The sequence below is a fragment of the Apostichopus japonicus genome, chromosome 17, assembly GCF_037975245.1.
Source record: "Apostichopus japonicus isolate 1M-3 chromosome 17, ASM3797524v1, whole genome shotgun sequence".
Taxonomy (NCBI): domain Eukaryota; kingdom Metazoa; phylum Echinodermata; class Holothuroidea; order Aspidochirotida; family Stichopodidae; genus Apostichopus; species Apostichopus japonicus.
The window spans coordinates 28966296-28983357 of record NC_092577.1 but is presented as its reverse complement, the minus strand read 5'-3'; the positions used below and the strand labels follow the sequence as shown (position 1 = coordinate 28983357).

Genomic DNA, 17062 nt, shown 5'->3' with positions numbered 1-17062 from the left:
AAATCATTAAACTTCAAATAAAGATTTCCAGTTATGCCATCTGATATAAAAAAAAATCAGAACCAGAATGATGTTATTTATTAAACACATAGTATTTGTACAAATAATTTCCAAACAGAACACTAACTGCAAGATTGATATTCAGTGTGATTTGAACCCAGTTTTGAAAATGCCTCCAACCTTTGTGGGTGAAGCCGCAATCCTAAAATAAATGAATTAAACTCTCATCTGCCACACCACAAAAAGTGCACAATGGATCATTGGTTTTGCCAATTTTAACCATGAGAGTATTTGTCCCTAAAATTCTGTTAAGAAGACGAAATTGGAACCAACGGAGCTTCACGTCAGAAGTACATTTCCAGTTGTATGAGCACACCTTATACCAATCTACTTCAGAAAGAAGTGAATACATTTATATTGGACCTTATTATTTGTTAATGAAATATTATAAAACCCTTTACACCCTTTTGGATCCATACAAGAACAGTTTTTATATGAAAGCCTTGAAATGGGAGTGCAAGAGAATTATTTCTCTGACCTAATAGACCAGAAAAGGATTTCTCTATTGCTTTTTTAATACCATGCAAGTGAAGAAAATTTGTTCTAACATCATATTTTGTATAAATCTCATCAGCAGATAAGAACTCACCCTTAGAATTTATCAGATCGTTGACATATAATATACCATGTATTTGCCAATCTTTATACAAAATGCATATATTACCAACCTTAATTTGTTCATTGTGCCAAATACTGGAACTTAAAACCTCATGAATATTTTTAGGGGTTGAGCGAAACGGTGAATCCTTCCAGGCTGAAAAAACACTTTTCCAAAGGTATTTTTACTTTCTTTAATAACTCTATCCCTAAGTACCAGAAGAGTAATCAAAATTACAATTAGGAGTATTCACTTTATATAAATTATACACCTTACTGTCAATGTTATATTTAAGCAATCTACGAATCCAAGTAATCTTAAGTGCCTTATCGAAAGGTTCAAATTGAATCATGCCAGCACCCCCTTTTGTAACGGGAAGCGCCATTTGATTTCTACTGATCCTACCTACTTTACCTCCCCATATAAAGTTATAAAACTTGGAATTAATCTACTTGATAATTTCTTTACTTGGGGTTGGAAGTGAAAGAACGAGATGGTTCAGTTTTGGCAACAAAAGAGATTTAACCACAACTATTCTACCTAAAACTGTCAGAAACCTGTTTGACCAGTGGTGAATTTTTTTTGTAATAGCTTGCATAGTAGTAACATAATTTACATTCACAATAACATCCAATTGTGTACACAAGGTTGCCCCAAGATAACTGAATATATTATCTCCAACCCAAGATAAATTATAATTCTTACATAAAACATCATTACTACTTTTTTTTAATCCTATCCAAACAGCACTAGTTTTATCCATGTTATTTTTCAAACCAGATATATTATGAAAGTTTTCCAGAAGCTTGAAAGTTTGTGAAAGAGAATTGTCAGTGCCATCTAAAATAATAGTTGTGTCATCGGCATATTGTAAAACTTTAAAACCAGTATCATAGGATTCATTTAGTGACCTTAATAAAAACCACGAGAGATCGTTAAAAAACACTTTATAGAATTCAACAGTATAACCATCTAAACCAGGACTCTTATTATTACTCATCTTTTTGAGGGCACTTAGAAGTTCCTCGTGCTGAATTGGGCCATCAAGACCCTCACTTTGTTCATCATGTAAACAAGTAAAATTATCAGTTTTTACAAAGTCTTGTAACATAACATCATGGGCATTTCCTGTATCATACAACTTTTGTAAAAACCATAAGTTTCATCTAAAATGGCCTTGTTGGTAAATTTACGACTTCCATCCGACCCAGTAATTGTTTGAATCGTTTTATTTGCACAATTTCTTTTCTCTAGACTCAAGAAATACGAGGAGGGGTTTTCACCAGTTTCTAACCATTTGACCACGACGGCAACATGGCCCCTTCCATCTCTCTTTTACGCAAAGATTCAAGCTCTTTATTTTTGTCTTTGAGAATCTCAAGATGATTCAGATCAAAAATGTTATGCTGCCCTTACCGAAATCCCAGATCTGGGCCAGATATAAAAATCCAGATCTGGCCCAGATCTGGAATTTCAATCTTGGCCAGATCTGCTGCAGATCTGGAATTTATATCTGGCCAGATAAAAAATTGGGCAGATATAACTTGATATAAAATAAAGTTTTATATGGCCCATATAAAATTTGATCTGGTTAAATTTTATTGCATCCATATCTGGGCTAGATAAAATTTTATCTGGTTGATATAAAGAAAATCCAGATAAAGTTTTATATGGCCCATATAAAATTTGATCTGGTTAAATTTTATTGCATCCATATCTGGGCCAGATAAAATTTTATCTGGTTGATATAAAGAAAATCCAGATAAACTTTTATATGGCCCATATAAAATTTGATCCGGCTAAATGTTATTGCATCCATATCTGGGCCAGATAAAACTTTATCTGGTTGATATAAAGAAAATCCAGATAAACTTTTATATGGCCCATATAAAAGTTTATCTGGCTAATTTTGTTGCCATCCATATCTGGGCCAGATAAAACTTTATCTGGTTGATATAAAGAAAATCCAGATAAACTTTTATATGACCAATATAAAAAAATATATCTGGCTAAAATGTCAATCAAATAGGAAATAAGTGGCCAAAACTGGACTAGCATTGATATTAACTTTCCAGCGTGATCAGTTATCTCTGTTCTGGTACGGAGACCCATACAGAGAGCAAGACACACACAAAATATAAACACAGCTGTGTTCTACAACTCAACTGGATTGGAACAAAGTGTATATATGTAATGTGCAAGCTCCTTGCTGTTACCTAATCCGACTGCTATGGTCATAAAATGACCGCTGTTCAAAAATAATAATTGAAGGTTGAGTTCTTTATTCTTCTGTGGTCCTGTAGATGTTGATACTAAATTGCGTTGTGCTATTCTTTTATTTAATATATTTGCTTTAATAAATAAGTTCCAGGAGGGCGATATATGTTCCATTCAGTATCGAAGTTCAGTCCCAAAATATATTCCTTGTTGCCATCCGTTCCAAAAACTTCTTCCTTACTTCGGACTGTTCAGTTCACTATAGAAACCTTTGCCAATGTCCTGACATCAATAGGATATTATTTATGAATCTCCATCACCTTTTCTTAATGTACCAATCCTTTCTGTTAAACTTCCTTCTGCTCTTTACTCCTACCATGTGGACACTAGTGTACACATAGCTCCCTTTCCTATCTCACTCCTACAAAGTATCAAAACACATATGTCCATTGTTCAAAAGTGGCCTTCACACTTAATCAACCTCTGAGTCATCCTGTTTTAAGCTAAGACCCTGTGGTTGCCTAGCAACCCAGATAGAGATAGTTATTCCCCCTTTGACTTAGTGTATACACTGTAAGTGATTTACTATTGAAATATATATATGCAAAGTGCAGTACCACAATATATAGTGCAATGTAAATCTCTATGAAAATACACTATGTAAGAGCATACAGTCTTAAAGTTTTATCTGTCAATATAAAGTCAAGTATAACTGGATAAACATGATGTATATCCAGTTATACCTGACTTTATATTGACAGATAAAACTTTATATGCATATCTGGATTGACTCTATATCCAGTCATATCTGGCTTTATATGGCCAGATAAAACTTGATATGCATATCTGGATTGGCTCTTTATCCAGTCATATCTGGCTTTATATGGCCAGATAAAACTTGATCTGCATATCTGGATTGGCTCTTTATCCAGTCATATCTGGCTTTATATGGCCAGATAAAACTTGATCTGCATATCTGGATTGACTCTATATCCAGTCATATCTGGCTTTATATGGCCAGATAAAACTTGATCTGCATATCTGGATTGACTCTATATCCAGTTATATCTGGCTTTATATGGCCAGATAAAACTTTATCTGCATATCTGGATTGGCTCTTTATCCAGTTATATCTGGCTTTATATGGCCAGATAAAACTTTATCTGCATATCTGGATTGACTCTATATCCAGTTATATCTGGCTTTATATGGCCAGATAAAACTTGATCTGCATATCTGGATTGACTCTATATCCAGTTATATCTGGCTTTATATGGCCAGATAAAACTTTATCTGCATATCTGGATTGACTCTATATCCAGTTATATCTGGCTTTATATGGCCAGATAAAACTGTATCTGCATATCTGGATTGACTCCATATATCCAGTTATATCCGGCTTTATATGGCCAGATAAAACTGTATCTGCATATCTGGATTGACTCTATATCCAGTTATAGCTGGCTTTATATGGCCAGATAAAACTTTATCTGCATATCTGGATTGACTCTATATCCAGTTATATCTGGCTTTATATGGCCAGATAAAACTTGATCTGCATATCTGGATTGTCTCTATATCCAGTAATATCTGGCTTTATATGGCCAGATAAAACTTTATCTGCATATCTGGATTGACTCTATATCCAGTTATATCTGGCTTTATATGGCCAGATAAAACTTTATCTGCATATCTGGATTGACTCTATATCCAGTTATATCTGGCTTTATATGGCCAGATAAAACTTGATCTGGCCAGATTAAACCAGATATAAAGCCAGATCTGGCATTTCGGTAAGGGTGGCGCTCAAGATTTTCAATTCGGTCAAAAGGTCAGATTCCCTGCGACTACCTTCCTTTTTCTTAAATGAAGAGTATGAAATTGATTTCCCCCGTATCTCTAATAAAAGAACGTCGAAAAATAAGTTATCACTGATAAGGAAATTCAAATCACGAGGATGGATATCAGAGATTAGCTCTGGATTATAGGGGTAGCAGCATATTGTTTAATTAACCTCATTTATACCTTTAACCATGTTGATATAATCAATATCCTTGCTATTATTACTGTATGAATACTGGATCTTTTTCCGGTTATGATAAATGGACTTTTTTGCTAAAAGAAAAGGAATTCTACCTCTATAGTTAATAATATCACTTATGACAATGCAACCATTACTGATGACATTGGCATTGCTAATGCTTTCAATGATTATTTCTCAACCATTGGCAACAAACTTACCTCATTTATACCTTTAACCATGTTGATATAATCAATATCCTTCAAAAGTGAATTATTAAATTTCCAATAACTTTCCCCATTGGTAAATCATTCAAACTAAACTGAGTTGTAACAAAAGAGTGGTCTGTTTTATATCCCGGCAAAACCTCTGTACTTGAGGGCCCCCGTTTTTTGGGGCCAACTCGGGAGCCCCGTTTTATATAAATAATGATAATATATATATATATATATATATATATATATCTATATATATGAAAATCGTAATGAGTTGGAAAATCAAGAACAGTGAATAAACTTTCAGCCTCCACCGGGATTCGAACCACTGGCCTTCCGCTCTGTACGCGGACACCCTAACTACTAGGCTATGGACGCTGATTGTATGTCCAGAGATTCGAAACCGGTAAGGAAGGTCGTAATTCCACTGGAGGCGTTTGTCACCTGTATCGAACAATACTAGTTCTGTTTTTGGTGACATATTTGGCCTTACTCTAGAGATGAAACATGATGCTAACCAACTCGATATCATTTGTGATTCCTAAAGCCGGATCTATATTTATATATATATATATATTTATGTAATGTATTTTAGATCCTAATTGGCTTATCGAAGCCGCAAGCTGACCGAAGTCAGTCTCTTAGATTCATATTTAACGTCCATGATAATGAATTGTCAAATGTCAACAACAATTGTAATTGGACGACAACCATTAATCTTGGAGTGACTCGAACTATACATATATACATATTGTCTGTTTTTCGGGCCGTTTCGGGAGCTTTTCTTTTGATCTGTTTGGGAGTCTCACTAGTTTCACATTACATGGTACACAAACTGCAGATGGGAATGTATACACGTATATGGCAAGCCATATGTTAAATAAATCGAAAACCATGGATTATCGGTCGAAAAACCATGTTTATCGACCGATAATGCATGTTTTTTCGATCAAAAAACCATGTTTATCGACCGATAAACATGGATTTTTGGTTGATAAACACGGTTTATCTGCGAGAATCCATGTTTATCGCTTGAAAAACATGGATTATTGCTGATAAACATGGTTTTTCGGCGATAAACTTGGTTTTTCAGTCGAAAAACAAGGTTTATCGGCCACAAACTGTGTTTTCAAGCGATAAACATGGTTTTCTGTGAAAATCAATGTTTATCTGCGATAATCCATGTTTATTCAGCGATAAACATGGTTTATCGCCGATAAACCATGTTTATCTGTCGAAAAACATGGTTTATCTCCGATAAACCATGTTTGTCTCCAATAAACCATGTTTATCCCCGATAAACCATGTTTATCGCGTAAAACCATAGCTACGGTCCCGCACAATCCGCACATGGACTAGTGCAGAATAAGAATCGGCAACGCACAGGCTCAGTACACCGTCATCGATCTGACACCGATCTCACGACACAAGCTAAATCCGCTAAGTACTTCAGAAATCCGCAACCTCAGCAATCATCATGGAGGTTATACAACCCTCGGTAAGTTCAAGTGTCGATTATTGTCAGCATGGCGTGAAAAAGTGCCAGAGTTTGTTCTAAATCTTGTTCGCAACAGCGCGGGGTTGTCACGCCCCAGTGCCCCTGCATACCACTGCCCAAAAGTTGAGGTACCCACTGGCAGTGGCTAGGGGAAGAGGGGGTCACTTGCGGCCCAGACGTGGGCTTAAGGGTTAACGACGGCAACTACCGAAAGTACGGCTACCGCATGAACCATTTGCCCACAGGAGAATTGTTTTATTACCTTTTTGGGGGAAGGGGGAGGATGGGGAGGGTCGTTCCACCCTGCTTTTTTTGTTGCTATTATTACTGTATGAATACTGGATCTTTTTCCGGTTATGATAAATGGACTTTTTTGCTAAAAGAAAAGGAATTCTACCTCTATAGTTAATAATATCACTTATGACAATGCAACCATTACTGATGACATTGGCATTGCTAATGCTTTCAATGATTATTTCTCAACCATTGGCAACAAACTTGGTCATGATATTGTTAATGGTTCTGATTCTATGCAGTTCATGCAACCTGGTACTCCAAATACTGTATTTCTTTCGCCCATCACTTCTGAAGAAATCTACAAAGAAATCCATTCCCTAAAAGATGGAAAATCACCTGGTATCAATGGTATTTCTCCTAAAATTTGGAAATCCATCTCACATGTTATTGTTCCAATTCTTTGTCATATTTTCAACCTTGTGCTCACGTCTGGTACTTATCCAGATGCCCTGCAAGTTGGAAAAGTCATCCCGATTTTTAAAAAGGGGGATCATACCCTTCCAGAAAATTACCGGCCGATCAGCTTGCTACCTTGTATTAATAAACTGCTAGAAAGATCTATCGAGAAACGTCTGAGAATATTCTTGGACAACAATGATACCCTTTTTGACTTTCAATTCGGCTTCAGAAAGGGTCATGATACAAGTCATGCACTTTTAGAGACTACAAATTGTACTTATCTATAATAGTCGGGGTCTATACAGAAGACCTTTAAAGTCATAGGAAATAGCCAGAGAGCATAATAGGAACTCCTTTTTACTCTATGGAATAGCCTTACTGCATAATATAAAGGCTTACAATAGACCAAGGGCTAAGAGAAGTCAAAACTACCGTTGAAAATTCCGCAGTAAGCTGGAAAGTCTGTGTATGATATTGTCAACAGAGGGTTGGGAATTTGATACTCTCTCCTCTCTATTCGGCAAAGGCGCCAACGCAGAATTTATCAGGAGATGCAACCGTGAGCACACCATGAACAGTCTCACACCGGTAACAGGGGTTGTTACGCAATAGGCTATTTACATTGACCGAACCTTAGATGTAACGACTTTGGTCTTACCGAACTATTGGGGATCGGTGGTGCTGAAGGACAGGCCCAAGTTGAACAATTTGCTAGAACGGACAGTCGCATCAGTGACAGAGAAGCAGAAACAGTAAATGCCGAGAAAAACGCATGATGCGGTGAATGCGATGAGCACAAAATGAGTGACTCAAAGAGCGCACCGTGAGTAAAATGATGTCTTTTCATTCTGAGTGTCCAGGCTAGTTGTATTTTATGGATTTCTGGAAATGGGAAGTCAACATTTTAAAAGAAAAATTGAGGTGGACTGAAGTGTTCGGTTGCATGCTTGAAAGGTATTTACATCGTCGTTCTTTCACCCATTATAAGCGCTTCGTTGCGGAAAAGCAACTAGGAGATAAACCGACATATCAAATGGTCTCAAATTGTTTTCAGATTCCGCCCAGCATATTTTCATGGGAGGGTAATTAATACGTACGCTTGGTTTCTGGACTACCAGCACTGCCTTAGGAGAGTAAGGTCATCATACAATTTGTTGGATTAAAGATCTGCTTTATTGGCTCCAATTATTACACGCTATAGCTAAGAAAGTTTTGTGATTACGGAATCGACCTGCCGCGGTCGTAAATCGACCTCAGGCTGTACAATTAGCCTGCATAGTTTCTTAACACAATTCAGTTGGAAGTCTGACCTCAATATATGACCGTTACTAGCAAATTTTCGAGCACAGCTACTTGACCCGGAAGTAATTGTTTCGCGCAAATCCGGTTCTACGGACTTCGGTTCGCTACTTCCATGTATGGATGTAATCGGTAAAATTCGCAAACATCCCAATGTCATTCGGGTTTACGAGTATCGTAGCTCGATAAAGGATACTTTAGAGACTCAAATACGATCATTTCCGGAAAGAAACGAAGATTTTACCAATAGAACAGTGCATTTTCTTATCGACGACCAACGCAAAAACATAAAGGTAAGTCAAATCGAGTCGACGTCTATCGTTATGTGACTTTCGCGTCTTAGACAACTTTTAACCGTAAAAATAGCATTTTTGTAATAAATAAGCTTGAATCTTACTCATATTTTTCAGAAAAGTTGTAACTCCCCCGAAAAGTGTGATTTTTTGGTCAACGAAAATGGTGCTCCTATGTGGTTTTGGTTGCCCCTAATACATGTATCCTAACGTACATAATACACATATACACGAAAGCACCGTATCCTATAACGTGCAGCCTAGCGCTATATGTCGACTATGATGTAGCTAGTGCTAGATTTGCAACGTCTCGTATTTTTCGTAATCTTTCTATTCGGCATAGATTCCCTTCATATTTTTGCGTTAATATGGAAAAATCAGGGAGTTGATAAGTCACGGTACTACTTATGGCTACTAAATAGTTAAAATTTAAAAATTCGAGGGCATAGCGGACAGTAATATTACTGTACTAGGCCCCTAGTACAAGCCTAGGCTAGCCTATAGGCCTAGTACTTTTGTATTTACTAAAGTACTGTAATATACTACGACAAGTTTTTACTACAGGTAGGCCCTAGCCTAGTTTTAGTAATACTAGAATACCTGCATAGTTTAGTCCAATTTTAATAATGGACTAAGGCTTATAACCTTTAGTTCTTAGCCTACGCCTTCTTGTCCTTGTGTAATAATTCTAAGGGGCCTGTTCTTGAAAAGATTTGGACTGCATAAGATACAATTTAGTATTATTATTATTTTACAAAAATTATTAGTAGTACTAGTAGACTGCCTTTGTACTATGTATAATTTAAGATCATGGCTTATTATGAGTTTTATTAAAGCTGGACTGGGTGAAAATTTCCTCCATCCTGGGATCGGGATCCATTTCAATGTCACTTTGTTACAAGTGTTCAAGACCGGTATTAGATCCATGACTTAAGTCTAGGCCCAATTCCCTATGCTTAATATGTAGAGCAAGATACGTAACACAGAAATAAAACTAGCTTGCTTTTTACTGCTTACACTTTATACTTATTGCTATTACAGTTAGACCTACTGCTGGTACTTGAGAACAATTGCACCTCATAGAGCCATGTAGTTGTACATAGCTACTTATAATTCCAGGTGACTTAAAACAATATCAGGGATCATTTTGTGACAACATGTTTTGCTGTTAACGAGAGTTTACGATCTTTTTATTGTTATGTTGTTTTCTATGATAGGTACAGTAGTAGAAGTACTTAGTTAGTCATTCACGTACAGTCTTCCCTATGTGGGTGTGTGTCACACACAGTTTTCTCTAAGGTGCTTTCCCATGTATATATGACCAAAAAAAAGTTATTCCCAAAAAGAAGAAAAGTTTCATTCACTATTAGATTTGTTTTGTTATGTATAATGACTAACAATGCAAAATGCAGTTCCACTGGTATTAAGTATTAGCCCAGAGAGCTTCCAGAGTTTATTACATCCTCATGTTTATTATCCTCATATCTGAAGTCTTCATATAAGAGTTTATTTATAGAAATCTGTTAATAAATGTAGTCTCACATTCTATTCAATACTATATATCTTTAAGTTCCTAGCTCTCTTATATGTACCCGTAGTAAGAAGGAATGCAGCCTGTGGATCAGTTAAGTTCCTGTTGTTACAACTCTGCTCCAAACTATTGTTTGTTTAATCAGGTTGTATTATTAGTGTGCTACCTTTAAGCAATTTTGTTTTCTATATATGTGTAATTTACATTTTTCCTCAGTTTCTGTTATACTCTTATAGAAAGAACAAGTTGTGTGCAGCAACAGGCTGTAATATACTCAGCAGTCTCATGCCCATTCTCTAGCTAACTCGAACAGGTTATTGGCCCAGACACATACACTGGAAGTTAACTGTGTAGAATAGATTGTTGTTTGGAATTTATGTGCTGATTTTGGAACCATTTCTTGGGAATTGTCGGTACTTAAATTGGTTAATTTAGTCGTGACAACTGACCAATATGGCTGGAACAACAGAAGATATGACGTGGAAAATTAACAAAATGGATGGCTCGAACTGGCTGACATGGAATTTCCAGATGAGACATTTGTTTCTTGCAAAAGGCCTGTGGGCTATGAGGATGGCTCAGGAAAGTTGGGGGTTACTGTATGTGAGAAGTAGAAGAGTGCAAACTTGAAAAAGACACAACTGGCATTTTTCACCATTGTGCTTGCAATAGCATCTAGTCAGCTGGAATTAATTACAACAAGTGAGAAACCTAGTGATGCTTAGGATGCCTTGCGTACTCTGTTCGAAAAGGATTCTCTAACCAACAGAATTCAGCTCAAGAAAAAGTACCTCAGAACTGAAATGGCAGAGGGCAAATCAGTTGGAAATAATTTGAATTATATGAAAGGAAGTATGGATCGTTGGGCTGCTATTGGTGCTCCTATTTCTGAAGAAGACCAGGTTGTTAAAGTTATATGTCAAGTTTGGACTTATTTATTTACTTTCTACTCTTACCTTTTACTTTTATATATTTGTCTTTTAATTTTAATCTTATGCTATATGTCACAGGTATATCTCACCATTTCAAAGTTACAAAACTATCCATCCTGCCACCTGAACTGTTTTTGCTATGTCATTCCTTCACTATGCCACCTTGAAATACCCCTTCCAGTCATAATGCACTTGACATTGTGTGTGATTTTTTTTCAGACAATATTATTGTATGAAGTCTTCACAGTATGAAGTGTGTTTCATTTCAAGAAGTATTCAAATTTTGTTAAGCTATTCCTTCCATTTGAACAAAGTATTTCACTTTGAAGTGATCGAAGTAATTTATATTTCATGCCCATATTTTCACAGGACATTAAAACATGTTCTTTCATGGAGAGTGTCACACAAATGTTTTTTGTTTTCTTTTTTCTGTTGCTTAAAGTGCCTTATTGTTACAGTTATAAAATCAATAAAAGACCAGGCAACTCTATTTCCACTGTTGACTTATGTTCTACTATGCATGTGCAAAAGAAAAAGAAAACAGCCCTACTCAAAATATTTGGTCAGAGTATCCATAGAACGTAATGTATCCAAACACGTCCTGTGTACTGAAAGTCCGCTTTTAATTAAAGTCCCCATATGTGGCAAAACCACCTCATCCCTCCAAAATACCCTAACTCTTCCCAAAGCTGGTGAACACCACACCCATCCCAAAGCTGGGAAACTCCAAATCCGCTAAGCACCACATTCCCTCCCCAAAACCCCTAAAAACACCACACCCCTCCCCTAAACAACACACCCCTACCCAAGCCACAGTACTTAACTTCAATATTGGCAAGCGGTTATGTAGTGTGATACATGAACCAAACAAGGATTGGTATTGACTGGAAAACTGTTAACTGATATTTATTGATGAATATAAGCAACAGATGAGTACCCAGCTTTGCAGAATCTCACTGAGTAAGGGCTACTGTGGAATTATGGTAAGTGGGTAAGTATAAATCATTTGGTATTGTAGGTATAAATCATTCGGAATTGTTGGAAGTTCCTTAGAAAGCAACTAGAAATAAGGTTTGGCCTAGGCCATGTTACCTTTGTATATTCGACATGTGGTACGACCCCTTCAGTTTTGACAACAGGCTCAGGAAAATTTGTGTTACCTTAATAGTTACCACCATTAATTTAGCTAGAAAGGAAACACCATCTCCCTTGCCCCCTCCCCCATTTTGTCTCTCTTACCCCTCCCATACGCAGCTCTCAGTAATTTTACATTTTACCTAATCATATATTAGAATTTGGGACAAAATTTCTTCCAAACCTTAGCACAACTTAAATTACTTAATTTCACGCCACAAAACCTAACATTCCTAATAGACCGTACACTAAAGGAATGGGTTCCACTACATTGAAAACGATTTGAATGAAGTCTTGTCGGTAGTAGCCCATAGCATGAAAACGGCTTGGCGAAAGTCTACCTAATTTCAAAATGGCGGCGACAGCAACAAAATCGCCGAGTCGAGGTAATCGTTTTGTGACTGGCCGTCTTAGACAACCATTTCACCGAAACTTTACAGCATCATGTAGGAGAGTACAAGATCCACAAATGGGAGAACGTTTTTGTTGTAACTCTCTTTCGTTGGTTCGTTTTGACCTATTTTGTGTCAGTTAGGAATACATGTGTGAGGACGAAGTTGGATTGCAATCGTTGTTTCATAGGTTTTCGTTGATTTTTTCTCGGGTATCTTTGCCCTACCATACATTGGAATTACTTTTAATCCATTCTGTGAGGTTCCGGTAAGTTGTAAACTATCAATGTCTGTAAATTCTGTGAGTGAAACGTAGGACCGACTTTACGTTAAATGCGGGCAAATTCAAATTTAATGATATGCGTGATCGTTGATCATTCTTCGAGGTCACGGGGTCAGACTTCCAACTGAATTAGGCTCCTTGTGACAACACTGCTGTGTGGAAAAATGTTCATGTATACAGTGTAGTTAATCATACAGCATTTACACAAAGACCCTCATACAAGAAAAAAGTATGCGGCAGGCGCTGCAGACTAATTGGTAAAAAGAGGCCATTTAACGGCCAAGGCAGGTCGATTACGTATTCTCAAGCGTGCTATAGTTGGGGTATATACAGTAGACCTATTAAAAGAGGCTAAGCCATTGGGTAGGGGCACCGGGGCAGGTGTTGCGCCATGACAATGGGGGTATAGGGTTTATAACAGTGACGAGACGCAAAGAAATAGGTTTGGTTGGATGGTTCATACCAACTCAGAGGACAATGTTGGAATGGGACTTAACGTTCGTTCAAGTCATTGGTACTTACTAGAGGCCTACAAAACCCAAGGAGTATAGAAATGATTTGTGCTTCTATTTAAGTTTTTCCCCCTTTCATGAGGATGTTATGCATCAAAGCTGCTGCACTCATCCAAACAGTTTCAGCAATTTTAAAATGTTTGTTTTTCTCTCTGCAGATAAAGGTTAGAGACTTCATTATTGCCAGTCAGTTGCGTATAGCAAGAAGCAACAGAGCCGAGGTGCAGCAGCTCATAGCGGTATAGCTCCCAAAGGAGAGTCCACATTGAACCAAGCCAAACCATGGCCTTTTTGTTGAGTTTTTGGGGGACAATTTTCTTTGATATGGCACCGTCCTCTCGACGCTCAAATACGGCAACCTAAAGCCTTCTCCTTCACGGGACAGGGTTCGTTTGAATTCGTTCATCTTTTCTGTCAGGGTTTCTTTTCACCGGTCCCCCCCCCCCACCCCGAGCGATTCAAGGAAGCACGATATGAGAGGACAGTATATAGACATATTATTTGCGCTGGAAAAATTGTCCGATATAACTGTTGAGAAACATCGAAAAATTTGCAATGAGGTGAAGACAATTTGTGTCGTGTTTCACAAAAGTATAAAATCATTGATGGTACTGTTTATATTTTCCTTTGAAAGTGTTAAATTACCATAATTTTACAGCATTAATACATTTTCAAGACACAATGAATGAATACATCATATATAGCTTTAGTGATGGTAATGTGGAAGAAAATCAATTGGAAGAAAAAGGCATATCTTATGCCCCAGAAATAATCAAGAAGGATTTCGAGAATCTTTACCAGTAAAAGACCATTTATATGGAATCATACATTGGTAAAGGATTTTCAAGGGTTGCACTTACTGATGTTACTAACGTAACAACAGTTTACAATATCAGTTAACAAAACAATGAAACACAAAGGTACAAACTTATATTTCTAATCCAATGACAAGTTCTTATTCGATACTCGGCTGTTTCTCACAATATGTTATAATTGTAAATCTGCACTATAGGTCAGCCTTTATCTTCGATAACTTCAAAATGAGCGTTAAGAGAAAAAGTGCACAGTAAATGGAAAATGCCCAAGAAGAACTGCTTGCAATTTACGACAAAACATGAAAGATTGCATATATCATAAACCACACAACGAATACGTTTAGTGGTTACGATGCCTAAACATATTCATAGTGCAGTGGTATAAGCCATACATGTTAATATACATGACATTGTGCACACCAACAATAAAGAGGATTATCTATTGACTAATACGGCAACATATGAAGGAAGTTATACCAGGAATCAGTTATCATGTTGACAAAGTCCATTTTAGTGACATAGTATTAAGACAAAAGACACACGCAGGAATATCAATTTGGTCAAATGTTATGGTCTCATAAGCAAATTATCTATGTACTTACACTGCAATATCCAAGTATATGTATGAAGCTAATTAGACATACTATGACAGAGACATCTGTTTAAGAATTTTATGTTTACTGATTAATACTCATGATATGCACAAGAATAAAATAACACGGTTGATGCCAAGGATGCACATCATGGAACACTTGGTGCTTGTCTTGTGTGTAAAAGCCATTTCTTGCAATTTGAGGAATATTAATGGCATAAAGTCGGAGACGTCATGAGAATGTGTTTATTATGTAGAATACCAGTATGAACCAAAGGTTACGTTTACCCCGCCCACTCATTAATATTCATGAGATGAGCACCAAGAACAAAATGGCACATGTACTCATCATGGGGCATCGATCTCATAAGTATCACATTGATTGAACTTTGTGGTTGCTGCATGGGATATCGTGTTTACAGGCTGTTTTTGACAATCTCACTTTAAGCCCCACCCAGCCATAACAATTAATAAAGTTATACTGTTGTTGCAGAGAACATGAACTTACAATGTAGTTACATCACATACCAAGAATGAACTAAATCGGATATACGCTTGAAGAGATATTGGCATTTTATTAGTTTCTAAGCCCAGCCCACTCATTAATATTCATGAGATGGGAACAAAAAAACAGTAGGGCAAATCTACACATAATGGGGCATGTACCTACCAAGTACGACTTGATTTATATTGTGTTTGTTGAGATAGCGAGTTTACAAGCTAGCCGTCACAAACACACACTTACGCGCATGCGCACACGCCAGCACGATCGCAAAAGTTACTGAGCCTTCGGCATCCTAACCAAAAATATTTATCTCAAAGAATGATTATTTGTAGAACGTTACAGAGGTTTCGAGTTCTTCTAGTTCTGTGCACTCAACAAGTGTTTTTTCTTTTGTATATCTATACGATCTGGTCCCTGCAAATATTCTTATATGGAGTACTAGCTTTGACCAATAATACTAAGCTGCAAAGGGTAATGAATCATAGAAGTGACTCACATGACAACTGAAGAAATGAAAAATGACGTCTGGAATTGAATGAGAGCAAGGTCATAGGTCAAAGTGGAGATCCACTAAACTTCATTTACATATCAAATGTGAAGTAATTTAGACAGTTTCAGACATAGAAAAAGCATTCATGTAAGGCGAAACAGTCACTAAGGAGGAGTCATTCCAAGCATCTTGTAATTACCATTCTGTATGAATGTTTACATACATACATACATACATACATACATACATACATACATACATACATACATACATACATACATACATACATACATACATACATACATACATACATACATACATACATACATACATACATACATACATACATACATACATACATACATACATACATACATACATACATACATACATACATACATACATACATACATACATACATACATACATACATACATACATACATACATACATACATACATACATACATACATACATACATACATACATACATACATACATACATACATACATACATACATACATACATACATACATACATACATACATACATACATACATACATACATACATACATACATACATACATACATACATACATACATACATACATACATACATACATACATACATACATACATACATACATACATACATACATACATACATACATACATACATACATACATACATACATACATACATACATACATACATACATACATACATACATACATACATACATACATACATACATACATACATACATACATACATACATACATACATACATACATACATACATACATACATACATACATACATACATACATACATACATACATACATATTTGTTTGGATTGAATTCCTCACGTTACTTTAGCTATGACTAATGACTCAAGTAGCAGAAAAACCACAACTGCGTAAATACCAGGTCCCTGGTTAGACCAGGGAGAAGAGACACACATCTTCTTGATACA

At 36.4% G+C, this 17062-nt stretch overlaps 1 protein-coding gene and 1 long non-coding RNA gene across 2 annotated transcripts in view; one reads left to right on the top strand and one right to left on the bottom strand.

The window, feature by feature from the left end:
- LOC139985093 (F-box only protein 9-like) overlaps positions 1–17062 on the bottom strand; it is a 256710-nt gene that overhangs the window by 181180 nt on the left and 58468 nt on the right. The gene's annotated exons all lie outside the window — the stretch shown is intronic.
- Positions 8759–11849, top strand: LOC139985099 (uncharacterized). Its single transcript, XR_011799286.1, has 2 exons — positions 8759–8896; positions 10644–11849. It is a non-coding gene; the product is annotated as an uncharacterized lncRNA (long non-coding RNA).